General features: G+C 39.5%; 1 protein-coding gene and 1 pseudogene across 2 annotated transcripts in view; both read right to left on the bottom strand.

Annotated features, from left to right (window-relative positions):
• Nucleotides 1-27,779, bottom strand: part of FMN2 (formin 2) — a 415,306-nt gene that overhangs the window by 326,828 nt on the left and 60,699 nt on the right. The gene's annotated exons all lie outside the window — the stretch shown is intronic.
• LOC104679196 lies at nt 6,657-7,784 on the bottom strand (annotated as a pseudogene).

Here is a 27,779-nt window from a genome sequence, read left to right as displayed (position 1 = left end):
AAAATCAGAGAGTCCAGACACTCAATCAGAGAACTCCCTGAACTAGCATCTTTAATTCATCTGAATATGATATCCCTTTTAAAACTGTTTATATACTTGTGGGAATGTGAAAGGACAGGCTGTACTTGGGCACCACAGGACAATAATAGCTTCCGTGCCTTCAACCACAAAAGGCCCAGGAAACTGACTTATCTGGGGTCCAGGTTGGAAACTGTTTGGGAGAGAAACCATGAAAAAGTGAATGAACCTGCCAAGAAAAAAAAAAAAAAAAGAATTGAATAGGGGTCTTCTGGCCAAGAAAGACCTCGCCAGCTACAGACCAACAGAATCTGGACAGAATGAGAAAGCAGCTAGTACTATACCTAGGGCCAGGAGACAAACTACAAATCTCACAAGGAAGCCTGCTCCACAGCCTATAAACACCTTGGAAAACTGCTCATTAGGATTTCAGAATAACAATGTGTCCAGTCATTTTAGAATGCATATGCTTAATATATGCATGCCCTATATTTGTGACATTTTTCTGGGTGTATTTTCCTAATACCTTTGATCCACGTCAAGGAAAGCAAAGAGAAGACCAGTATGGTAGAAGTGAAAAACAAAAAAACCACTGTAATCGCTGGGTCGAGACTACAAAGTAAATGAGTAATCTGACGGATGTTGCTATTTCTGTATTTAACAAATTAAGAAATTCATAAAATAATCTCCAGCATGCTGGAGATACAATGTAGAGACCAGTTAGTTTAAGCTTTACATTTAGGGACAGTCATTAGCCCTAACTGAGAATTCAGATTCCTGGGGTCAGCCAGCATTGGATCAGAAAGGACCACATTTCAGACCTGGCTAAGCATTTGAGCTACTCATATATCTTCCAGCTATCCCATCTTGACCAACACCAGAAACTGTGCTATTTAGCATACTGAATATCAGAAACAGTTTTTTTATTGCTGAAATTAGTGGCTTTAATTAACATAATAAATATTAGGTATGAGCTGTCATTGGAGAACCTGAAGGAATTCAATGTAAGTAGATTGAGTACGACATCAGAGAACATGCCCACACTTAAAAAGGATAAAACTCAGGCAAGGGATGATGCCAGAGTGTGACAGCCTGGGAGTGCTGCCTCCCACCTCTAGTTTAGGAGGATGTCTCTTTGCCTGTTGCCAACATCCTATTCCTTGGTGTTTGTATCACATGGACCTTTCACACAAGGTGAGGTCAAGCACCTACCAGCGTGGCAAGCTGGCCATGCTCTGACTCTCAAGTCAGGTTGTATAGGCTCTTGTGCAAACTAATGTTCTATATTTAATAAATGTTTATATGTTGGGCAAAACTTCATTTGAGATTTCCTTTCATTAAAACCCAGTAAATCCTTGCCCCATATACAAAAATTCAAAATGGAACAAAGACCAAAACGTAAGACCTAAAACTACAAAACTCTTAGACAAAAACATACAGGAAAAACTTCATAACATTGTTTTTGGCAATGAGTTCTTGAATATGACAACAAAAGCACAAGCAACAAAAATTTTTTTAAAAAATCAATGAACTGAACTATATCATAATTTAAAACTCCTGTGCATCAAAGGACACAATCAGAGTGAAAAGGCAACCTACAGAATGGGAGGAAGTATTTGCAAATCAACTCTGATAAGGATTTAATATCCTGAATATAGAAAGAACTCCCACAAGTCAACACCAAAAAACAAATAACCTGATTTTAAAATGGGCGAAGGGCTTGAATAGACATTGTTTCAAAGGAGATACACAAAATAGTCAACAAGCATATGAAAAGATGCTCAATATCACTAATCATTATGGAAATGCAAATCAAAACTATAATGAGATCACCTCACACCCACCAGGATGGCTATTATTTAAAAAACAAACAAACAACAACAAAAATAAAATAAAGCACTAGCCTGGGCAACATGGCAAAACGTCATCTCTACAAAAATATAAAAATTAGGCAGGTATAGTGGCACACACCTGTAGTCCTAGTTAGTTGGGAGGCTAACATGGAAGGATCACTTGAGCCCCAGAAGTCAAGGCTACAGTGAGCCATGATCACGCCACTACACTCCAGCCCAGCAAAAGAGCAAGGCCCTATCCAAAACAATAACAACAACAAGATAGAACATAAGTGCTGGCAAGGATGTGGAGAAATTGAAAGCATTGTGTACTATTAGTGATACGGTAAAATGATACTGTTGCTATGGAAAACATATGGCAGTTCCTCAAAAAATTAAAAACAGAATTACCATATGATCCAGCAATTACACTTCTGGATATGTACGCAACAGAATTAAAAATAGGATCTTAAGGCCAGGCACGGTGGCTTACGCCTGTAATCCCAGCACTTTGGGAGGCCGAGGTGGGTGGATCACGAGGTCAGGAGATCGAGACCATCCTGGCTAATACAGTGAAACCCGGTCTCTACTAAAAATACAAAAAATTAGCTGGGCGTGGTGGCGGGCACCTGTAGTCCCTGCTTCTCGGAAGGCTGAGGCAGGAGAATGGTGTGAACCCAGGTGGCGGCGGAGCTTGCAGTGAGCGGAGATCGCGCCACTGCACTCCAGCCTGGGCGACAAAGCAAGACTCCGTCTCAAAAAAAAAAAAAAAAAAAAATAGGAATCAAAGAAATATCTGTACACTTATGTTCGTAACAGCATTGTTCACAACAGCCAAAAGGGAAAAGCAACCCAAGTGTCCATCCATGAATGAACAGATAAACAAAATGTGATAGATACATAGATAAACTGGGAAATTATTTAGCCTTTAAATAGAAGGAAACTCTGATACATGCTACCGCATGGACGAACCTGGAGGACATCTGGCTAAATGAAATAAACCTGATACAAACAGACAAATACTTTATGATTCAACCCATATGAGGTACGTAGTATTGTCAAATTCATATTGTCAGAAAGTCAAATGGTGGTTGCCAGGGGTTGGGGAGATGGGGGATGGGAAGTTGTTGCAAAGTAATGGGTACAGAATTTCAGTTTTGCAAGAAGAAAAAATTCTGGAGGTTGATTGTGCAACAATGTGAATATACTTAACAATACCGAATTGGACACTTAAAATGGTTAAGGTGGGAAATTAATGTCCTGTGCATTTTGCCACAGTTAAAATTTTTAAAATAATTTTTTTAAAAACAGTGAATTGCAAGGCTGTTGGGAATAGCTAAGACTCACTTATTCAAGAGCAGTGTATGATTAAATTGACAGGTCAGTTCTTAAGAGGTAACATGGATACTGTGATGGCTTAAGAAAAGAAATGAACTATAGCCAGGCATGTGGCTCACGCCTATAACACCAGCACTTTGGGAGGCTGAGTCAGGTCAATTGCTTGAGCCCAGGAGCTCAAGACCAGCCAGGACAACACAGTGAGACCCCACCTTTACAGAATATTTTTAAAAAATTTTTTTAAAAAAGCCAGGGATGGTGCACACACTTTTATTCCTAGCTACTCAGGAGGCTGAAGTGAAAGGATCACTTGAGCCTGGGAGGTTGAGGCTGCAATGAGCGATGACTGTGCTTCTGTGCTCTAGCCTGGACAACAGAGTGAGACCCTGTCTCAAAAAAAAAAAAAAAGAAAGAAAATTTTCTGAAATGTAACGCCCTCTCCACTCTACTCTTCGCCACCCTCCAGTTAGTGATGATGATACCTACTTTAGCTACAGTTATTCTACATATAAAAGAGGGAGCACCAGGCCGGGCGCGGTGGCTCAAGCCTGTAATCCCACCACTTTGGGAGGCCGAGACGGGCGGATCACGAGGTCAGGAGATCGAGACCATCCTGGCTAACACGGTGAAACCCCGTCTCTACTAAAAAAATACAAAAAAATAGCCGGGCGAGGTGGCGGGCGGCGCCTGTAGTCCCAGCTACCCAGGAGGCTGAGGCAGGAGAATGGCGTAAACCCAGGAGGCAGAGCTTGCAGTGAGCTGAGATCCGGCCACTGCACTCCAGCCTGGGTGACAGAGCGAGACTCCATCTCAAAAAAAAAAAAAAAAAAAAAAAAAAAAAAAAAAAGAGGGAGCACCAACAACCAAGGGGATAAACTATCTCACTGAGTTTCATCATTCACCAAAATACAAAGCATGCTAAAAGCACTCTAGAAAACCTCATATACACAAACAAAAGTATCTGGTCAGTCCCCCAGTCTTTGAACCACACCTCAGAACTGCGATATATTACTGGGCTGTAGTCTCAAAGCCTCTCATTCATCACATAGCTCCACTAGCAGAAAATAAGCAAAACAGACTTCTTTCATGGGTTCTCCATGTCTGCAGAATCAAATCCCAACTCTTCAACTTAAATATCATTTCAGCATTCCTATATCCCTACTATCTTCCTTCCCAAATTCATTTCTCATTTCCTAAACCAAGCTTCACGCCACTAGAATGCCCTCTCCAGCTCTACCCACTCAAGGAGTCTAATCAATCATTTAAAAATCTAGTTGAAGTCCCATTTCACCTGAATCAGACCCTGAAAGGGTACACTTAATGTGTACTATCCAAAACGGTAGCTTGCCACCTAGTCCTGAGTGTATATCACGTTTCCTCGAATTGACTGCAAACTCCTTCAGGATGAGAAGGGTGTACACAGGTCTTGTAAATGTCCCCTAGCTCTGGACAGTGCTATGATGACTACACAAAAGCCACCTGAGGCCGGGCGTGGTAGCTCATGCCTGTAATCCCAATACTTTGGGAGGCCAAGGCGGGCAGATCACCTGAGATAAGGAGTTCGAGACCAGCCTGGCCAACATAGTGAAACCCCATCTCTACTAAAAGTACAAAAATTAGCTGGGCGTGGTGGCGCACGCCTGTAATCCCAGCTATTCGGGAAGCTAAGGTGGGAGAATCATTTGAACCTGGCAGGCAGAGTTTGCAGTGAGCCAAGATCAGGCTACTGTGCTCCAGCCTGGGTGACAGAGCAAGACTCCATCTCAAAAAAAAAAAAAAAAAAAAAAAAAGCCACTTGATGCCTACTGAGTTATCACATTTATCAAAAATAAATAAAAGAGATGGCTGGTCAATACAGGCAGAGGCTGCAGCTGCTAATCTCATTTTCTTCATTTGTTTAGCAAGGTATCAAAAGGAAACTTTGTGGGTACCATATAGAAAATGAAGGTATCAGGTTATCTATTATGTCTAAATCTATTGATAATTAACTATTTAAAGAAAAAACATGGAGTAGGTAAAATTCCTAGGATATATTCATCACTCCCCCCTAAGCAAATCTCATCACTTTGTGGAGCCTCAATATTCTCATCAGTAGATCAGGAAAAATGTATCCCTTGTCTTTTGGGGGGAGCTTGCAGGAGGCAAGAGTTAATGATATGTGAAAAGAACTACAAAAATTACATGGTGATATTCAAATGTCATATGCCATGAATAGTATTTGTTTTGACTTTTAAAAATCTGTGTTTGATTACAATGGTCATACTTTTTTTGTTTAAAAAATCCTTTTCAGAGGAATTGAAAATCATTATCTCACGTACACATCATCTCTACGTAACCAGCACTAAATCTTTCTGTGCTCTTTGGATGACTATAAGTAGTTGAGCAAACTGAGTTTTCTTGGCATTTGTGCTGTCTGTCAACAGGTTTTGCATGCAATTAACAATTGCCCTGTAGTATTTCCTCAACCATCCATAAATGTCTTCTTCTGTGTGTGTCTGTGTGTGTGTGTGTCTGTGTGTGTGTGTGCGCGCACGCACGTGTGTGTGTGTAACATTTCACGAATGTATTTGTTATTTTCCCAAATAGGGTATATGAGTTTCTAGCTGCCAGTTGCCATATTCTATATTCCCCTGTTTTCTCAGGAATGTCAAATATAAATAATCAACATATTGTGAGTATTAAGGACAAGGTCAGGATGGATAAGAATTGCTTAACAGAGCAAATCACAGTTTTATTTTTGAGTTAAGGCAGGGATGCATTTTCATGGCTCCACTCCACATCCTTACATTCTTAAGGTCTGTTTTGGCTTTTGCTGAATGACATTATGTCTTCTTATTAAAGAAAACAAATACAAGCTTTCTACCATAGGTATATGAGAAACTTTAAAATTACAACCTAAAAGTGGTGTAAGTAGGCTACAGGCCTGCTAGCTTAAGAAAAAGAAAAGTTACTTTTAGCAGCTATTTCCCCATCTTTTCACGAGGTTATAAATAACAACACCTAAAATAACTCAGAGCTATAATCCACAAATAATTTATCATAGTGTGTCCACTAGAAAATAAAATAACAATACTCAAAGGTAGGCATTCTAAGAGTGCTTCCTTGAGATTTTTACAGGTAAGTTGAGGGTTTGGTTCCCACCTTAAAATATTTCAGATCAATATTTTTTCTGGTTCTTCCATATGCAAGAAAATTTCATTGTCCAATGGTCTGTAATATTTTTTGTAGAAATTAATTTTATTATGTTAAAATACTCCTTAATGAGCTAGCAATTATTCATGTGGAGGAGAGTCCAGAAAACAGGTCCATGACTGAATTATCCTTGTCCTTGATGACAGAGATTCATGAATGACACACATCACACCATTCTCTGGAGTAACTGCTGAAGGTCTAAGAGGCGCTTCTCCCTGCCTGTTAGGCTGCTCCCATCGCACCACGACAGGATGGACGTTGTTTTTCTCTTTTGAATTAAATCTTGACAACACTTCGAATGCTCTTTCCAGAATGCATCAGTTCAAAGGCTTCGCTAATTTCATCAAAAGACAGGATTGTGAGTCACAAATTCATCAACTTTTATCTTTTTGGGACCTATATTCAGACACCAACTTTGGGACACTTTCTACAGTCTTTCATCTTCCAAAGGCAGTGCCTTTCCATGTGTGACCTGTTACCAGCTGGAATGGACGAGTGGCAATTTCTTCACCTGAAGCTGCTACTCCAACCACTATGCTGATGTCCCAGCCCTTGTGACATGCCTCAAGTGCTGCTCTAATGTATTCCTAATACATTCAAAGGAATAGTCCACTCCTACATCAGTCATCTCAGTGAGTACTTCTTGGATGGGTTTACTAAAATCCTGAGGGTTAATACATTCAGTGGCTCCAAACTCATTGGCCCTTGGAAATTTATCTTGATTGATGTCCACACCAATGATTCCAGGAGGCACCAGCCACTTTACCACCCATAACTGCCAATCCAACTCCTCCCAGGCCAAAGATGGCACAAACAGAGCCAGGCTCCACCTTGGCTGTGTTCACAGCAGCAGCATAACCAGTTGAAATGCCACAACCTAGAAGGCAGACTTTATCCAAAGGTGCTAAAGAATCTATTTTAGCAACAGAGATATCAGCCACAACTGTGCATTCAGAAAATGTGCTGGTTCCCATGTAATGTAAAATTGTCTCTCCTTTGCAAGTAAATCTGCTGGTACCATCTGGCATTAATCCTTTCCCTTGAGTGACTTTCATCTTCTGGCAAAGGTTAGTTTCAGGATTTAGACAAAATTTGCATTCTCCACACTGTGGGATGTAAAGTGGGATGACAGTTATCACCCGCCTTCAGCTTAGTAACTCCCTCATCAACACTTTTCCACAATTCCAGCACCTTCATGTCCCAAGATCACTGGAAAACAACCCTCAGGATCAGCTCCGCTCAGGGTATAGGTGTCGGTGTGGCAAACTGCAGTGGCAAAGATCTTGATTTGAACTTCATGAGCCTTTGGGGGTGCCACCTCTATCTCCCCTACGGAGAGAGGCTTTCCACTGCAGCCTTGCACTTGATAATCTGGTTCGCCATGTCCACGGGTTCTCATCGGCATGGAGGGCAGACTGTATATTAATGCAGAACCTAGATTATTACTGTCTGAGAGGAATTGCTGCTATTCTCATTCCATAGTTGGCTTCTCTGTGAGTAGAGATAGGACGTCCATCTGTGTGGGAATTAATCTGAGTTTAGGTTCCTCTCTTAATAAGAAATGATCAGCACTGCCCCAGCTCAACTGTCTATCAAGGCCAGCAGACCCGTATTTAAGTAGCAAAATAGGGTAACTATATCCCAGATATTCCATAAAGTACAATCTCTCATCTGATATCACAGTGTGCATGAAGGGGGAAAACATTAAAAATAAAAATTGCCTCGAAGTATGCAGCTCACTGATTTCTTTATAACCACTCTAAAATCTATCCTGGTCAGGTGTGGTGGCTCACGCTTGTAATTCCAGCACTTTGGAAGGCCGAGGCAGGAGGATTACTTGAGCCCAGGAGTTGGAGACCAGCCAAGACAAGATAGCAAGACCCTATCTCTACAGAAAACAAATTTTTAGATGAAAAATTAGCCAAGTGTGGTGGCACACTCCTGTGGTCCCAGCTACTTGAGGCTGAAGTGGAAGGACTGCATGAGCCTGGGAGGTCGAGGCTGCAGTGGGCTGTGATTGCACCAGGGTACCCCAGCCTGGGCGACACAGTGAAACCCTGTCTCAAAAACAAAGCAAAACAAAACAAAATCAAATCAAATCAAATCAAATCTATCCCTAGATTATGTAGATAAATCTATCTCAGGCCAGCAGAGGGCTTTACACCTTGTCCTACTGACCTCAAAAAGAATTGCTTCAACTGAACTATGCTTGGAGGTGATCTCGGAGACAAGACTCCCAAGTCTACAGAAGACTGCTGAAAATGCCCATCCCATTACACAATATTTTGTGTAGGAGGGCTCTGAAGACACATTTATTCCTGATCTTAGAATTTCACAGCTCTGTCTAAAGAACTAAATAGTTGGATGGTAATTTGAGTTTGTGTTTTTTTGTTTGTTTGAGATGGAGATGGAGTCTCCACGTCCTGGGTTCAAGAGATTCTCCTGCCTCAGCCTCCAGATTAGCTGGGACTACAGACATGTGCCACCACGTCCAGATAATTTTTGTATTTTTAGTTAAAGACGGGGTTTCACCATGTTGGCTAGGAAGATCTCGATCTCTTGACCTCATGATCCACCCGCCTCGGTCTCTCAAAGCGTTGGGATTACAGGCATGAGCCACTGCATCTGGCCATTTGTGTTTTATTTTTTTTAATCTCAGGGACAATATAAATTGTGTTGATCAGATGTGCTTTTCATTTTGGCTATTAAAAAAACACAGTGAAATTCATACATGGCCCACCTGCGACATGTTTGGAGATTCTGGAATATATGTTTTTGATTAGTCTCATTCCTGGTTGCACTTCAGTATTGTCTTGTCTTTTTTTCTTTAATCTTTTCACTGAAATAGCACATTTTTATGTTCTTATTATATCTTTTCTTTCTAATCACTGTAAATACCTTTTGGACTAGGTAACAATAAACATATTATTACTATTAGGGAAATAATGAAAAGGCCTTATTTATTTAATTACCTAAAGAGATGGGATCTCATTCTGTGGCCCAGGCTGAAGTGCAGTGGTGTGATCACAGGTCATTGCACGCTTCAATTCCTTAGTTCAAGCACTCCTACCACCTTAGCCTCCCAAGTAGCTGGGACTACAGGCGAGTGCCATCATGTCTGGCTAATTTCTTTTGTAGAGATGGAGTCTTGCTATGTTGCCCAGGCTGGTCTCAAACTCTTGAGCTCGAGTGATCCTCCTACCTCAGCCTCCCAAAGTGTTGGTATTCCAGGTGTGAGCCACTGTGCCCAATTAAGATGTCCATTTATTTATCTATTTTAACTCATTTGAACCATTTATAAGATAACTGACTGGCTGGATAAAAAGTAGATCTACTGAGAGTAGTCTGAATTGAACTCTCAATATCTGGGTTTGTGTTAATCATTTAATTATTAAAAAATAATAGCACAACCCTATAGAATTGTTATGAGGTAGGGAGATAAGAAAAACAATAACTAATCAGTACCATAATATAACATCATCCACTGTGTATATTTGCTAAATTTTCTTTTCTTTTGAGATGGAGTCTCAGTCTGTCACCCAGGCTGGAGTGCAGTGGTGTGATCTTGGCTCATTCAAGGGATTCTTCTGCCTCAGCTTCCTGAGTAGCTGGGATTACAAGAGTGTGCCACCAGGCCCAGCTAACTTTTTTATTTATAGTAAAGATGAAGTGTCACCATGTTGTCCAGGCTGGTCTCAAACTCCTGACCTCAAGCGATCCACTCGCCTCGGCCTCCCAAAGTGCTGGGATGGCAGGTGTGAGCCACTGCGCTCAGCCGATTTTCTAAATTTTCTTTGAATGTTTTATGTAGATGTAATCATAGTGCACGTGCTTTTATAAATAATACAGACCTTTAAAATAATTGCATCATCTTCACACTTGTAATTTCTATTTCTGCCACAATCTTCACACAACACTATAACATAGCCATTAAAACAGCTCTACATGGAACCCATAAATCTGACTGCCCAAAGCATCTATGGTTGGCTTTTAAATAAAAGGGTTTATTTTTAAAAAAAGGAAATGTATATAAAAATGACAAATGTAAAAGAATAATAAGATAACATCAAAAGATTAAACCCCAGGATGGACTGAGATCTCTGAAATGTTCACAAATAGGCCAGGCACTATGGTTCCCACCCGTCATCCAAGCACTTTGGGAGGACAAAGTGGGAAATTTACTTGAGCCCAGGAGTTTGAGGCTGCAGTGAGCTGTGATCACACCACTGTACTTCAGCCTGGGTGTCACAGCAAAATTCTGTCCACCCCCACCCCAGAATAAAATACAAATGACAAAGGAGTGTTTTCTTAGCTGTGTTTAAAAGAAGCACTAACATTACTACCAGCGAGATACAAATGGCACAAACTTTCTACAGAGAAATGTAATATCAAAATAATTTAAAAACCTATTTTTTTTTGAGATGGAGTCCTGCTCTGCCACCCAGGCTCAAGTAGAGTGGCATAATCTTGGCTCACTGCAAACTCTGCCTTCCAAGTTGGATTGATTCTCCTGCCTCAGCCTCCCAAGTAGCTGGGATTATAGGCATGCACCACCATATCCAGCTAATTTTTGTATTTTTGGTAGAGACGGGTTTTCATCATGTTGGCCAGGCTGGTCTCGAACTCCTGACCTCAGGTGATCCACCTGCCTCAGTCTCCCAAAGTGCTGGGATTACAGGTGTGAGCCACTGAGCCCAGTCAACCCATCCATTTCGAACCACCAATTCCACTCATAGAAGTCTTCTCTATGGCAAAAATGTATCAGTGACACACACAAATATTTATGTACTACAATATATTTATTTCAATGTTACTGCATTCTTTAAAAAGAAAAAAGTAGAATTTCCAAAAATAGCAGTAAGAAAAAAATTGTTATTGTGTACCTATAATGGGACAATCAAGAGCCATTAAAATCATACCTCATTGAATGCCATGTAAAATATGTTTATAGTATGTTGCCAAGTGTAAATATTTGGCTGTAAATTGTATATTGTAAAAATAATACATGAGGCCGGGTGCAGTGGCTCACACCTGTAATCCCACCACTTTGGGAGGCTGAGGCAGGTGGATCTCCTGAGGTCAGAAGTTCAAGACCAGCCTGGCCAACATGGTGAAGCCCCATCTCTACTCTAAACACAAAAATTAGCTGGGTGTGGGGGCTGGCGCCTGTAATCTCACTTACTCGGGAGGTTCGAGCAGGAGAATCGCTTGAACCTGGGAGGCAGGGTTTGCAGTGAGCCAAGATCATGCCATTGCACTCCAGCCTGGGCAACAAGAGCAAAACTCTATCTCAAAAAAAAATTAATAATAATAATACATGAGCTAATGGCCACATAATGTATAATTATATAATGAGGTAATGTGTATGTGTATATATTTATATATTTACAATGGAACACATAAATGTGAGTTTATATATATCACATCTTAAAGGGAAGAGGAAAGGGAATATTAAATTAAGAAAAACTTAGCAAGCCAGGATTCAGGGGAGAACACAGACCTAGGGAGTGGAGGTTGGCTCATGGGGGGGTCCTTTTGCCCCCACCCCTCAACACTTCACAGGATTCCTGTGAGAGTTTGTGGGCACATTATCAGGGGAAAGGGACTGGAGGACCCTGACCTCTAAGGGAGACTGGCCCTACTAACACCTCTACTTGGGGTTAGGATCTAAAATTCCATCACAGTAGTAACAAACGTAAACTAGAAGTAGGCAGGTTGAACATTTTCAGGGCTAAAATTCAACTTTAAAGCATCTACATCCTTGAACATACCTCAAGGTGATCTTGGAATGTTAGTGCTCCAGGTCCCTGGCAAAAGCAAACATAAATCCTATCTGAGAAAAGATGAAATCAAACTAAGCATCTGCACAGTATAAAATTAAAAAAAAAAAAGAAAACGGAGACATAAATAAAAAATAAACAAAAATCAATAGAAACAGAAAAAGACACACAAAGATCCTACATTATCAGACACACATTTTAAAATAGCTATGTTAAATCTCTCCAAGAAGATAAAAGACAAAATAGAGAACTTCAGCAAGGAGTGGCGGCTCATGCCAGTCATGCCAGCCTTGAACTCCTGGGCTCAAGCCATCCTCCCACCTCAGCCTCCTAAGTAGCTAGGACTACACTACAGGGGTACGTCACCACGCCACGCCACCACGTGAAATTTATTAAGTTAGGGAATCTCAAGGTTGCTTAATTTGTCTGTAAACAGGTCTTAAGTTTGCTTAATTTCTCAGGAAATAGGTGAAAGCACCAAAAAACAAAAAGTTAGTCATGCCAGCACTTTTGGGAGGTCGAGTTGGGAGGATTGCTTGAGTCCAGCAGTTTGAGACCAGGCTAGATAACATAGAGAGACCCCATCTCTACAAAAAATTTAAAAACTTGCCAGGTGTGGTGGTCCACACCTGTAGTCCCAGCTACTTGGGAGGCTGAGTCTAGAGGATCACTTGAGCCCAGGAGGTTGAGGCTGCAGTGAGCTATGATCGCACCACTGCACTTCAGACTGGGAAACAAAATGAGACTCTGATTTAAATTTTAAAAAGAAAGAATGCTAACAGATAACTAGAAATAATTTTAAAAACTGAGCAATTCTAGAACTGATAAATAACCAAAATTAAAACCTCAACAGATCTACTTAATGGTAGATTAGAAGCAGCTGAATAAAAAATTAGTGCATTCAAAGAGGGATAAAAAGAAACAATTCCGAATGAAGAAACAGAGTCAAAAAGATGGGAAATATTGCAGAGAAAATCAGAGGATAAAAGATACAGTGAAGAACTCTAACCTATGTATAATTGGAGTCCCAGAAAAAAAAAAATCATAAAGATAATAACATAGAAGCATTATCTATAGAGAGATCATTCCTGAAAATGTAGAAAGAAAGAATCAAACTACTACTGATTTCAAAGCCCTATAAATCCTGTTAATGGGTGAATACAGTAAAACTGCTATAAAAGAGCTAAAAATAACATCTTAAAAGCAGCCACAAATAGATTACCTTCAAAGAATCAATAGATAGATTATTTTTGTTAAGAAGCTAGCGTCATTGAAAGCTAGAAGATAGTGGAATGATCTTTTTTAAACTGCCTACTAGAATTCTACACCTCGTAAAAATATTTTTCAAGAAGAAAATGAAAGAAATCTATTTTAAGACAAAAAAACACTAAAGAATTTGTCACCTAGCAGGCTTGCACCAAAGGAAATACAAAAAGATGCTCTTTGGGCTGAAAGAAAATAATCCCAAACAGATTCCTGAAGATGCAGAAAGAAAGAGCAAAGAAAAAAGATTAAATAAATACCAAACAGAAACAGTATTAATGTCTTGTGGAGATAATATAGAAAGATAATTAAAATGAAATAACAATGTGTCACTTGGAAGCAAAATTTATTAAGTTAGGGAATCTCAAGGTTGCTTAATTTGTCTGGAAACAGGTCTTAAGGTTGCTTAATTTGTCAGGAAATAGATGAAGGTACCAAAAAACAAAAACAAAAAAGGCAAAAATGTATGCGATTTTAAAAGACAAGCCTAGGTGTAGTGGCTCAGGCCTGTAATCTCAGCACTTTGGGAGGTCAAGACCGAAGGAACTGCTTGAGCCCAGGAGTTCAAGACCAGCCTGGGAAAGACAGTAAAATCTCACCTTTACAAAAAAATTTAGAAATTTAAAAATAAACATAAACATTATCTTGGCGTGGTGATGCACCCCTGTAGTGTAGTCCTAGCTACTTAGGAGGCTGAGGTGGGAGGATGGCTTGAGCCCAGGAGTTCAAGGCTGCAGTAAGCTATGATTATGCCACCGCACTCCACCATGGGTGACAGAGTGAGACCTTGTATCGATAATAAAATAATAATACTAATAAAAGATAGTTGGTAAAATTACAGTTTTCAAACTACCAGAGAGAACAATTAAATAGTAAAGCGTAACTGATAAATCCAAAAGACACAAAAGGAAAAGGACTATAGAACAGATAAGACAAATGGAAAATGTACAATAAAATAGTACTTTAAATCCAAGCATTTAAACAATTGTATTAAATATAAATGGGCTTAGTTACACTTCAGTAAAAAGCAAGACTGTCAGACAAGATAAAAAATGAGTTCCAAACCTATGCTCTTTATTGAAGATACAAATAAAAAGGTGTAAAAATGATTAAGATTACTAGAAAGTAAAAAGATATAACATGTAAAGTTTAAACTAAAGAAGGCAAGTATAGCTATATTAATAACAGATAATATTTCACAGCAAAAAGCATCATAAGAAACAAAGTGGAAGTATTCTATTGAGAAAAATGTAATTCATAAGGAAAATAAATAATTCTAAATATGTGTGCTTCAAATAACATGGCTTCAAAGCACATATAGCAAAAATTGGCAGAGCTATAAGGAAAAAAAAAAACATGTCCACAAACATAGTAGCAATAACTTTCTCAATAGCTGCTACAATGAAAAGAAAAAAGTAAGGATATGGAAGATCTGAACAACATAATCAGCAATTTGCTTAATGGACTTAAGCAGAACATTTAACCTAAGATACTCTTTTCAAGCATACACAGCACACTGATGAAAGCTGATCATATCTTGGGCTATGGTAAATCTCAATAAATGGCAACATACTGAAATGAAGAGTATGTTTTCTTAATATAATGCAATTAAATTAGAAATAATAAAAGAAGATAAAGTCTCCATGTTTGGACATCAAGCAATAAAATTCTAAATCACATATTATTCAAAAAAGACAACATAGTCAAAATCTTTAAATATTTTTAAATGAGTGATATATAAATATTTGCCTTAACTTTAGAGATACAGTTAATCATGTTTAGAGAGAAATCTTTAGTTTTAAATGCACATATTAAAAAGATAAAAGGCTACAAAGGTCAGTATGTTAAATATCCATCTAAAGAATTTAGGAGAGAAAAAGATCCAGCAATTTAGTCCAAAGAAGGGAGAAAGAAGGAAACAGATTTAAGTGTTAATAAATAGCCTCCAAAGAAGACTTCTGAAAAAGCTAATAAAATTAAAAACTTTGCCAAGTATAATCAAGTAGAGATACAAATAACTAATGTCAGAAATGAAAAAGGAAACATAATATTGATCCTACAGGCTTTAAAGTGGTAAAGATACTAGAATAACTTTACACTAAACTTTTAAAATATTAGATAAAACATAATTTTTAAGAAAAAAATGCAATTTACCAAAATCAACATATAAAACAGAAAACGTGATTCGTTCCATAACTAGCTTTTGCTTTCTTTTTTTGAGATAGAGTCTTGCTCAGTCACCCAGGCTGGAGTGCAGTGGCAGGATCTCGGCTCGCTGCAAGCTCCGCCTCCCGGGTTCACGCCATTTTCCTGCCTCAGCCTCCTGAGTAGCTGGGATTACAGGCACCTGCCACCGTGCCTGGCTAATTTTCGTATTTTTAGTAGAGACAGGGTTTCACCATATTGGTCAGGCTGGTCTCAAACTCCTGACTTTGTGATCCACCTGCCTCTGCCTCCCAAAGTTCTGGGATTACAGGCGTGAGCCACCACGCCCAGTCGCTTTTTCTTTCTTCATAATTTCTTTTGATGATTTTTTTTTTTTTTTTTTTGAAACAAGGTCTTGCTCTGCCGCCCAGTCTTGAGTGCTGTGGTATGATCACAGCTCACTGCGGCCTCAACCTTCTGAGCTCAGGAGATCCTCCCACCTCAGCACCCCAAAGCGCTGGGATTACATGCATGAGCCACCACACCCAGCCCATTTACTTTCAATATACTCCAAATTATCAGTCTTTTCCTCTATAGCCAAGATATTGTCCTATTTAAGAAGTTTTTGCCTACTCCACAGGCAACAAGATTCCTCCTATATTATCTTCCAGAAGCTTTGTTATTTTACCTTTCACATCACCATTTATAATCATCCTAGGAAGGAGTTTTGTGTTTGTGAGATGGAGATCAAGTTTCATTATCTTTTTCATATGGTTACCCAGTTGACCCCATCCCATTTATTTAAAAGGCTGTATTAAGCTGCTTTTCAGTGCCACTTTTGTCATTCATTAACTGTCTATACACATGAGAGTCTGTTAGGTGGTTCTCTACTCCACTGTGTGTGTGTCCTTGCACAAATATTAGAATGCTTCATTACTCTTGCATTATAATAAGTCGTGATACCTGGAATAGTAACTCTTTCCACTTTGATTTTTTTAAAGATCACCTCTAGGCCCTTCCACCATAAAATTTAGAGGCAGTTTGTCACATCCCACTAAAGCACACACGCACACATTCACCCACACCCTTGAGATATTGATTAGAATTGTATCTAATCTATTAGTTTGGAGAGAAGTAAAATAACAGACTTCAGAACGATAAACATGGTAACTCTGTTGATATATTTGTCATTTCTGATTTCTCTCACTGAAGTTTAATAGGCTTCTGCATACAGGCCATGCACATTTCTGCTCAGTGTCTTCTGAGATTAATGTTTTTAATACTGTCTTAAACGTAGTATTTTTTAAGTATCTTTAACATTTTTGTTTGCTGATAGAGAAATGGCACTGGTTTTACACATTGATTTTGTATTCAGTAATTATGTAAATTATATTTCTAATTAATGTATTTGAAATTTTTACATATATGATCACATCATCATAAATAACAGCAGTTTTATTTCTTCTCCAATTTCTGATTTATCTTCTAGACCATATAGGAATAATTGTTCAATAGAAGACAGAGTGGTAATAGTGGCATTGTTTTCTCATTCCCAAACTTAAAAGAACAAACCTTCAATATTTTCCCATCTAATGATATTTGTGGTAGGTTTCTTATAATCGTCATTTATCAGAGTAAGCAAGTTTTCTAAGTTTCCTAAGAGTTTATGTCATGAATGGTGAGACATTTTATCAAATGCTTTTCTGATAATCTCTAATGAGAATCATTATATATACATACATTATATACATTACATGATGTATATATACATATTATGTATATAATATATACATATTGTACACATTATATAATGTATATATACATGTTGTATACATTATATATAATATCTATTATATACATATATACATACAATGTATATAATGAAAATTATATGGCTTTTAAATGTTAAGCTGACCTTACTTTCCTGGAATCAACCTAACCTGGTTTTGATATGTCATTTGGTTTTCAAATGTTAAACCAGCCTTGCATTCCTTTATATACATTGCTGAACTAAATGTGCAGATGTTTCATTAAGAAATATTTATATTTATCAGGGATAGTAGCTATAGTTTTCTAATGATTGTATCTAGTTCTAATATCAGGGAAATTTTGGCTTCATAAAATAAGTTGGGCAATGTTCACTCCTGCTTTGCTTTCTGAAAGAGTTTATACTGTCTAAGACTGGTTTTATTTCTTCTTTAAATGTTTGGTAGAATTCGCCAATGAAACTACCTAAGACCAGAGGTGTTGTTAACAATCTTATTTTATTAATAACAAAAAAAATTCTAAGGTAAGGAACAAACTGAAGACAAGAACAAAAGAATATGTGTGTGTGTGTATCTATAGATAGATAGATGGATAGATAGATAGACACACACACATATAGGGGGGTGTGTGTGTGCATATATATATATATATATATATATATATATCCAGGTATGCAAATAATTCCTATGCTCCAAGAGGGCTTGAAAATCTAAGCACTCAAGAGAGAGCAAAAACTTTCATACCACCATGACTTGGGCTTTTTAAAATAAATTTTCAAACCCTCTCAGTGAGCATGCATTATTTGTAATTAGAATTAAAAGTAATACATGGCAGTCACGACTGTCTTCCCACAAATAGGTTAGGTTAAATAGAATAGGTTCTCCCCACACTCTGTTCTGAGCTTGTAATTCACTTTGAAGATCTATTAGTTCATTTCACTAGCCTTCCGCTTCTCACAAAGTCAGAACAAAGTAATACCTGACTCTCAGAAGGGTGAAGAACCCCATTTTGAAATCCATAACCAAAAGGGAGAAATGTGGCGGCTCAGGTTTGTTGGGAGTGGGGCTACTACCGTCAAATACAGAAGCCACAGAAGTTAGAAGAGCAGGGAAGAAAATAGAGTGTCAAGCCTAGAAAAATGGACAATCTCTCTCAAATTACTAAAGGTCATCTGGAAGACATTAACATGATACCTTTTATTTCTAACAAGGCTAAAGCAGCTCACTTTAAACCCCAGCGTATCAGAGAGAAGACAGACATAAAGTTTTATATGGTGGATTAAAAAAAACACACACATAAAAAGGCAGTCTTTATAATTTTGTAGTAGTTGGACAAGCAAGCCAATTAAAATTTCTTGTTAGTCTCTTTATGGTGTCATGAGACTATTCTATCATCAACTAGATAATGCAAATGATGGAAAATCCCAGAATTAAGGGAAACAAAACAAAGCAGTCGGGTTGGAGGGGAAACAGTTTTTATGAAATTTATAGCAGTTTTATAATGTTTCTCAAATCTCATTGGTTCCAGATAAAAGACTATATATAAATATTATGTAGAAGAGTAATCATTAAACTACCAAAGAATAACAAATACAATCATATTAATTCAATCTTTAAGAGATGTTACATCTGAATTGAAATATTACATTAGCAATATTCAGTCTGTCTTTTTTTTTTTTTTTTTTTTTTGAGTTAGAGTCTCGCTCTGTCTTCCAGGCTGGAGTGCAGTGGTGCCATCTCGGCTCACTGCAAGCTCCGCCTCCTGGATTCACACCATTCTCCTGCCTCAGCCTCCCCAGTAGCTGGGACTACAGGCGCCCGCCACCACGCCGGGCTGATGTTTTGTATTTTTAGTAGAGACGGGGTTTCACCATGTTCGCCAGATGGTCTCGATCTCCTGACCTCATGATCCGCCCACCTAGGCCTCCCAAAGTGCTGACAGGCGTGAGCCACCACGCTCAGCCACTGGCCCAGTCTGTCATTTTTATCAACTAGAGTCTTTATGAGAATGTGGACAAAATAGGGGATGCATTAGGGGTTTGAAACAAAATTATTAATCAGTTCGACACAAAATGCAGGACTGGTACACACGGTCAGTAACACACTAACAATAGAGACTGAGTAGTAGCTTGGGAGAGCTTATTGGTAAGTGGATCAAATTCAGGCATGGGGGAGGGAGATGCAGTTATGTGCTTCTTATAAAAGTATTTGACCTATATTTAGAAGTTCATTTCCATTCAACTTGATGTCTGAATTATTGGTTGACCTTGAAGAAAATAAAATTATTGAAATCTAAATGACTCTTTCCTAATCATACATTAGAGAGGAAACATATGTAGCCAACCTTGTGGCATTGATAAAAATAAATTATATAACATCAATAATGCTCTGAACATCACCCAGGTAGGTCAGTTGACTTACCCAAGGTCATAGCAAATTCAGAAAAAGACAGCAAGGTTCTCCTACCTCCAGCTAAGCATAGAAGCTTTCCTGTAGTACACAGAGCTTATGCTCTGAGGCCTTGAAAAACAATGGGTTTTTTGTTTTTGTTTGTTTGTTTTGTTTTGTTGTTTTGCTTTTCAAATCCAAGCTGAATCTAACTTGGCACTCTGGCTGGATTAAATATTTGACACATCTTCTACCATTATCCAGCTGCAAGAAAAAAATGAGAGAGGTAGAATCTTGTGGTGATTAGGGGATGCTCTTAGAATTTAAAAAATTAATTTTAAATCCTGGTTCCTACTCTTAATCTTGAATAGTTAAACTCCCTGAACCTCAGTTTTCCCTCTCTGAAATGGGGATATTATGAGATAATTTTTGCAAATCTTAAAGCCTGAAATATCTAGTAAGTGATCCACAAATAGTACCAACTGCAGTTAGTATAGTTAATATTGCTTCTTTCCTTCCTTCATTCCTTCCTTTCCCCCTCTTCATTCCTTCCTTTCCCCCTCTTCATTCCTTCCTTTCCCCCCTCTTCATTCCTTCCTTTTTCCCCTTCCTTCATTTCCCTTCTAAATTTAAAAAAAAAAAAAAAGTTATTATAATCATTCACTAGTTTCACCTTCAGATAACCCAGACATGGAGGCAATTTTTCTAATATTTCTGAAAAGTGAAAACAAAATATTTCAGTACTGCTGTGCATAGCCATAACAGAAGCTATTATTTCTCTCAGTGACTGGTGTTTCAAGGAAAGCATTAAACTAATAGCAATGACTAGAAAAGCACGGTTTTAATGAAGTCACATACTCCCACAGATTTCTGACTACCACAGACATACACAAAGCTGAGTTCTTGAGTAATTAATTGTGAGCAACTACTTTATGCCAGATAAACTAGGTTCAACTAAATGCCAACGTGAAATGTTAAAGTTATAAGCCTCTCCACAGCTTCAGAAGGTGGCTATATAAAGTATTGGCTATTAACACAGCACTGTAGAGGAAACAATAGTTTGTCATATTAAATAATGTAAGCTGTGAGGTAGACTTTTTAAAGTCAATAGTTAAATGCCTTTTATTGCTAAGAAATAAAGTTTTTTTCCTTTCATTTTCTAGATATCAGCAAGTACAATTAAGACTAAATCCATTTAAAATTGAATACTTCTATTATTCTGCCCACTCTTTCTAAAGCTTTCAAAAGCTTGCTCAATTAGCAAAGTAAATCACGTTTGTTTCTAGATCTTATTTTTCTTTCTTCTTGTCTTTCCTGTATAATTCAGGCAATTAACGAATTGCATCTATTAATCTAACATATCCCACTTTCTCAGTGATTCCTACTAACCTGTAGATGTTCAAATTCCATCTTCTTGGCCAATGCATTCTGCTTGATCCTTTCTGGAGACAGGTCCTGACAAACCTTTTCTACTTTGCATAAGGCCGTCCCATCACAAGAGTGGATGCTTTCTCTTACCATCCCAGGGCCAACCAGGATCTCAGCCCGCCACCTTAGCCTGCTCTAATTCAGCTGTTGGAGAGGAAAAATCCCCCCTGTGAAACAAGTTCATGTTGTCTCTATTTCGGAGACCAAACCCTGCCCTCACTACCTCCCACAGTGTTACTGGAACCAGTTTCCTGACTCTGCATTACCTCTCTATCACTTCCTTTGGAAATGTAACAAGAGCAACATGGATGAATTAAAAGGAAATGCCTCTGCCGAGACATCTTAAGAGAAGGCAATCAATACATTTTAAGTATCCTAAAATAAATTTTCGGAAGTAGTGAATGGTTTGGAGTTTAAACAAATGAATTTTTTTTTTATCTGCCTCAAACCCAGCTGAACATTTCCCTCTGCAGGAGGCTCCTTTCAATGACATACTTCTTGTTGTTGTTGTTGTTTTGTTGTTGCCGTTGTTGTTGTGAGACAGGGTCTTACTCTGTTGCTCAGGCTAGAGTGCAGTGGTGTAATCATAGAACACTTCGGCCTCCTACTCCTGGCTCAAGTGATCCTCCTGCCTCAGCCTTCCAAGTAGCTGGGACTATAGGTGTGCACCACTGTGCCTGGCTGACTTTTTTTTTTTTTTCCCCAGTAGAGACAGAGTCTGACTATGTTGCCTCAGCTGGTTTCAAACTCCTAGGCTCAAGTGATTCTCCTGCCTCAGGCTCCTAAAGTGCTAGGATTACAGGAGGGAGCCACCACGTCTGGCCCTTTTCAGTGATATATATTTATAAAAATTCTGAGTTTTAGTCATTATTAAAAAAAAAAAGTATTTAATTTTGAAGTCCCAGTCCAGATGGTCAGATTTTTTTTATGATATAGCTAAAAAGTCCTTTTATATACTAGCAAATTGTGGATTGCTCATCAAAAATTGAGAGTATGAATTATCAAAAAACATTACTCAATAAAGCATTGCCCATGTAATCTCCAAAACTAGACAAGCTTACACCTTCGAAATCTAATAAGTCACCAAAATCAATTATTTCCATCTCAGATATGTCTGTCAATGTACTTCTTATTCATCTCAATCACCTTGGGCTCTCAAATCTAGTTTAAAAAGATTTTGATAGGCCAGTCACAGTGGCTCATGTAATCCCAGCACTTTGGGAGGCCAAGGCAGGAGGATCACTTGGGGCCAGGAGTTTGAGACCAACCTGGCAACATAGTTAGACCCTGTCTCTACAAAATATTTAAAAATAGCTAGGCATGAAAGTGCATGTCTAATCCCAGCTACTCCAGAAATGGAGGTGGAGGTGGGAGAATCACTTGAGGCCAGGAGTTAGAAGCTACAGTGAGCTGTGATTGCACCACTGCACTCCAGCCTGGGCAACAGAATGAGAGTGTTTAAAAAAATAAAAATTAAAACAAGATGTATAGTCTCTTACATGATTACCACATCCCTGTAGCTAGCTCTCCACTAAGCAGAAAATCATCTTCATCAAAAGCAAAGATTAGTGGCCAGGTGAGGTTGCTCACACCTGTAACCCCAGCATTTTGGGCAGCCAAAGTGGGTGGATTGCTTGAGCTCAGGAGTTCGAGACTAGCCTGGGCAACATGACAAAATCCTGTCTTTACAAAAAATACAAAAACTAGCAGAGTGTAGTGGTGTGAAACTCTAGTCCTAGCTACTCAGGAGGCCAAGGTGGGGGGATTGCTTAAGTCTGAAAGGTTGAGGCTGCAGTGAGCCATGATCACAACACTGCATTCCAGCCTGAATGACAGCACAAGGCCCTGTGGAAAAGGGAAGGGGAGGGAAGGGAAAAGAATGGAAGGGAAGGGGAAGGGGAAGGGAAGGGGAACTCCTGGCCTCAAGTGATCCTCCTGCCTTGGCCTCCCAAAGTGCTGGGATTACATGAGCCACTGTGCCTGGCCCATCAAAATCTTTTTAAACTAGATTTGAGAGCCCAAAGTGATTGAGATGAATAAGAAGGGAAGGGAGGGGAGAGGAGGGGAGGGGTGAGGAGGGGAAGGGTGAGGAGGGGAGGGGAGATGAAAGGAAAGGAGGAAGAGAGAAAGGCAGGGAGGGAGGGAGGGAAGGAGGGAGGAAGAGAGGGAGGGAGGGAGGGAGGGAGGGAGGGACGGAGGGAGGATGGAAGGAAGGAAGGAAGGAAGGAAGGAAGGAAGGAAGGAAGGAAGGAAAAGATTAGCGTATTTCTTTCTTGCTACTACAAATCTGAGATCTCTGGTTGGTCCAAGGGTAGTGAGTTATTTCAATTGATTTCAATTGATTGTTCACAATTAGTTACAGACCAAACTCCTTGTTTTATTCTTTCCTTCTTCTCTCTACTACACTTGACTAACTTTTAAAAATAAGTCAATACAAATATTTGAGACCTCGAGTGATTCTGAGATAGAATTGAGATTGTTGAAGTGCCTGTGAAGATGCCCTTAGCAACAGGTGTCACCCGTCCCTGTCCCCGCCCATCCTTCACAGCCCACCTTGGTTTCTGCCACTGGAATTGCTCATCATTTCTTGAATGTGTCAGGATCTTTCACAGCCAACCATATCTCTGAGGCAGAAATCAGGTTTTCTGCCAAGAACAACCTGCCTTTTCCACCTGGAAAACTCCTACTTAACCTTCATGTGCCACTTCAAATGTCATCTTTCTAGAATGGGGCCTTCTTCCACTTGTGCAGGTGGAGTTTATTGCTTCATCTGTGTTCCCAGAGCACTTTGTACTATCTGTGCCAGCATTTACTGTGTTTGAACTGAGAATTCTCTTTGATGCATTGTCTGTCTGCTCCCTATCTCCAACGAGAACATAAGTTCTCCTAAGACAGGGACATGTATTATTCTTAACTGGGTAGGCTTTGCGAGTATTAATGCTTCTTTTTTTTTTTTTTAATGGAGTCTCACTCTGTCACCCAGATTGGAGTGCAGTGTAGTGATCTTGGCTCACTGCAACGTCTGCCTCCTGGGTTCAAGAGATTCTCCTGCCTCCCGAGTAGCTGGGATTACAGGCATGCGCCACCATACCTGGCTGATTTATCTATTTTCTATAGAGATGGGGTTTTGCCATGTTGGCTAGGCTGGTCTTGAACCCCTGACCTCAGGCGATCTGCCTGCCTCGGCCTCCCAAATGCTAGGATTACAGGTGTAAGCCGGCTGGTATTAACACTTCTTGAATCCCTTACTACATGTTAGCTTTATCATAATCTAACAAAAAAGTTCATAGAATTTAAATGAGGCAACTTCTGGGCTTAAATCATAACTCCATTTTTTTCTAGAAATTTCACTGTGAGAACATTTTGGTCCCTGGCCTATAAAACAGTATCACACAGGCTGAGAGTAGTGGCTAACGCTTGTAATCCTAAGATTTTGGGAAGTCGAGGTGAGAGGATCACTTGAGCTCTGGAGTTTAAGGCCAGCCTGGACAACATAGTGAGACCTCATCTCTACAAAAAATAAATAAATAAATAAATGAGCCAAGCACGGTGGCATGCACCTGTGGTACCAGCTACTAGAGAGGCTCAGGTGGGAGATCACTTCAGCCCAGGAGGTTAAGGTTGCTATGACTGTACCACTGCATGCCTGCCTGAATGACAAAGTGAAACTGTCTCAAAAGAAAAAAAAAAAAAAATAAACCATAAATACAACCAGCTCAAGGGGTACTTTTTGAGAACCGAGTGAGATTAAATGAGATGATACATGAATTTTGCCTGAAAAAGTCCTGTCATGAATATAACAATAAAAATGATGATAAAATGGCTCTAGCATCCACTCTAGCATCCACTCAGCCCCCATTCTATGCTGGGCATTGCCCTAGCCCCTTTACAACCCATGTTGTAAATATCATTAACCCTCCATCTTAACAACTAGGAACCAAGCCGACAGAGGACAAGTGAGCCAGCCAGTGCCACATAGCAATCACCCAGCAAAGCCAAGACTCAGACCCAGCTGGGGACTCTACCACACATACTCTATAATGTTCTCTTACATAGGTGCCTGATATTTTATCTGATCCTCACCAAAACTCTTCGATTTTCCTCATCTCACAGATGAAAACACTAAGTCTCAAATAAGTAACTCGCCCAAAATCACAGAGCTACGGAGTGAACAACTCAGACTGGGCCTCTGGAAAGTTTAGTGGATTTTATTGCCACTGTTTTGTGGCTGTCTCCAACAATCACTGATGGCTCTGAGTAAGGGGGAAGGAGGTGGTGAGTTGCAAAGTAGACACTCCGCAGGGTTGAAAGGCTGAGAAATGCTAAGACAGCGGCAGGCTTCTCTCTGCATGGATCTGCTTAGTAGAGCAGCAAGGGTTCCGGAAATAGAATCTCCCACATTGGTATTCTAGCATGACTTGAGTTTCTTGGGATGTTGTCTCTGCTTAATCCTAGCTCATCTCAGAAGTAGGCACAGGCAACAGGGCCACCATGCTGGGAACAAGCATAAGAAGAGAGCCTGGTAGGTATGAGTCGACCGCATGACGCTGTTGCTAGGACAAATTTGGAAACGGAAACAAAAGGTTACGCATATGGAACCCACCCCCCCGCACACACATCCTCCTCCTGGCTCTATGACAGTAGAAGATCCAAAGGAAAGAATTAGAGTGGGGTGAATTTCAAAAACTGTAGCCTTATAAAAGGAAACCAATTTTGAGCTAAAGGAAGGAATGAAAGGAATGTAAGGCTTTTTTTTTTTTTCTTTTTTCTTTTTTTTTTAAAGGAGCTCAGAGTATCACAAGGGTCCAGTGAAGAGCACGAGGATTTAGACTGGGCCTAGAGAAGACAGGAGCAGGGCGGATTAGACAGAGGGGAGACTTACGTGTATTCTGTAAATGTCAGAGCCCATGGTGGTACCTACCCTCAAGAAGGAATAAGAAAAGGGAATATGAAAAGTGCTGATAGCAGGGATTAATTCAGAACAGTGACATGCATTAAAACGTCCATTGGAGGCCAGGCATGGTGGTTCATGCCTATATTCCCAGCACTTTGGAAGGCCGAAGCAGAAGGATTGCTTGAGCCCAGGAGTTCAAGACCAGCCTGGGCAACATGGCAAAATCTCTATTAAAAAAACAAAAAAAAAATTAGATGGGCTAGGTGGTACACATCTGTAGTCCCAGCTACTAGGGAGGTTAAGGTGGGAGGATCGCTTGAACCGAGGAGTTTGTGGCTGCAGTGAGCTATGATAGCACCACTGCACTCTAGTCTGGACAACAGAGCAAGACCCTATCTCAAAAAAATGAAATAAAGAAAAAGTCCACTGGTTCCTCTGCTTTGCTACACAGACAGTTCTGCTCCTTCAGAGGCAGACTTACACTTTTCAGTGATTCAGTCTTAAATTTAGATAGCAAGTCTCAAGCTGAGCAGGGCAACATCTAAATGCCTATCATAAAGATTTTCTTAAGCAAAAAGAAACACTGTACGAAACTGCATTCACAATTTTCTAAGACTCCTGTGTCTCAGAATCCAGACTTTGCCCACACCGGAGCTTACATTTTCTCAAAGGTGTTAGCTGAAGGTGAGGTTTGAACAATGCGCTCCGGGAAAACACATACCAAGCAGAAGTAGCACATATATTAAAGCTGCCTGTTGGGTCTCTTTTCACAGAAAGAAAAGCTAAAATAAGGGCTCAGCCTTAAGATCTGTCACCAACCACGTATTGCACAGGAAGCAAGCTGGAACTGAGATTAAGATCTGTGACATGCTCTGCTACTTATAGACTAGGGTGCCTTGTTGGTGCTTAGAATGGGAATTGACTCACCCGTTAGCAGACCATATAGCCATTATGGCTACACTTATTATCATCATTTAAAAACAAGGTCGGCCTTCATGTGCAGTGCTTCGTCCCAAATATAATTCAAGAGAATGAAGTAGAGAATTTGAACAAGTCATTTCTAAAGACTATGTCCTTAAATCAACACAACAATTGGGACTTAGAAACCAGGATATTTATGCATAATATCCATGTATAGTCCCATAGAAGGATGGTTTAGGTTCTACTACATACTTTTCATCTTCTGAAGCTATGGATAAAGGGAAGGTTCCTGTGAGAACCCATAATCTCTTTGCCTTTGAACATACTTGTGAAATGCTAAGACATGTGGATGCATGGCCTGTCATGATTATTCCAAAATAGATTTAGGGATTTCTGCATAATAGGCACAGCAGTTAGGAGCAGGCATTTCAGAGTGTAACATACCTAGATCTGAATAGCTTCTCTGCTAATTATTATGACCAGTCTCTTTATAAAAAACACACCTGACAAAACGTCCAAGGGGTGTTAAAGATCAAATGACATGTGTAAAACCCTCAGCAAAGTAAGAGCTCAGAAAATGGTGACTATTAGCATTAAACGGGTCATTAGAGGGTTTAGTTTGACTGTTACTGGTGAGGCCACACCATTGGTAAGAGTTGAGAAACGAAACCAATTTTCATCACCTAGCTCAGTACTCTTTAGCTGGATTTTAGTCTCAAATTATTATTAAATGTCAGTTTGACCTTAATTAAAGCCTTGATCCAACAAGTTTGTAAGCAAGATATGCCTTCCCTGTTTTACTTGGTCTCATGTT

This window comes from Rhinopithecus roxellana, chromosome 8 (genome assembly GCF_007565055.1).
Source record: "Rhinopithecus roxellana isolate Shanxi Qingling chromosome 8, ASM756505v1, whole genome shotgun sequence".
In the NCBI taxonomy this organism is placed as follows: domain Eukaryota; kingdom Metazoa; phylum Chordata; class Mammalia; order Primates; family Cercopithecidae; genus Rhinopithecus; species Rhinopithecus roxellana.
Note: the sequence above shows the minus strand (reverse complement) of the source record. Positions and strands in the feature narration are given on the sequence as shown.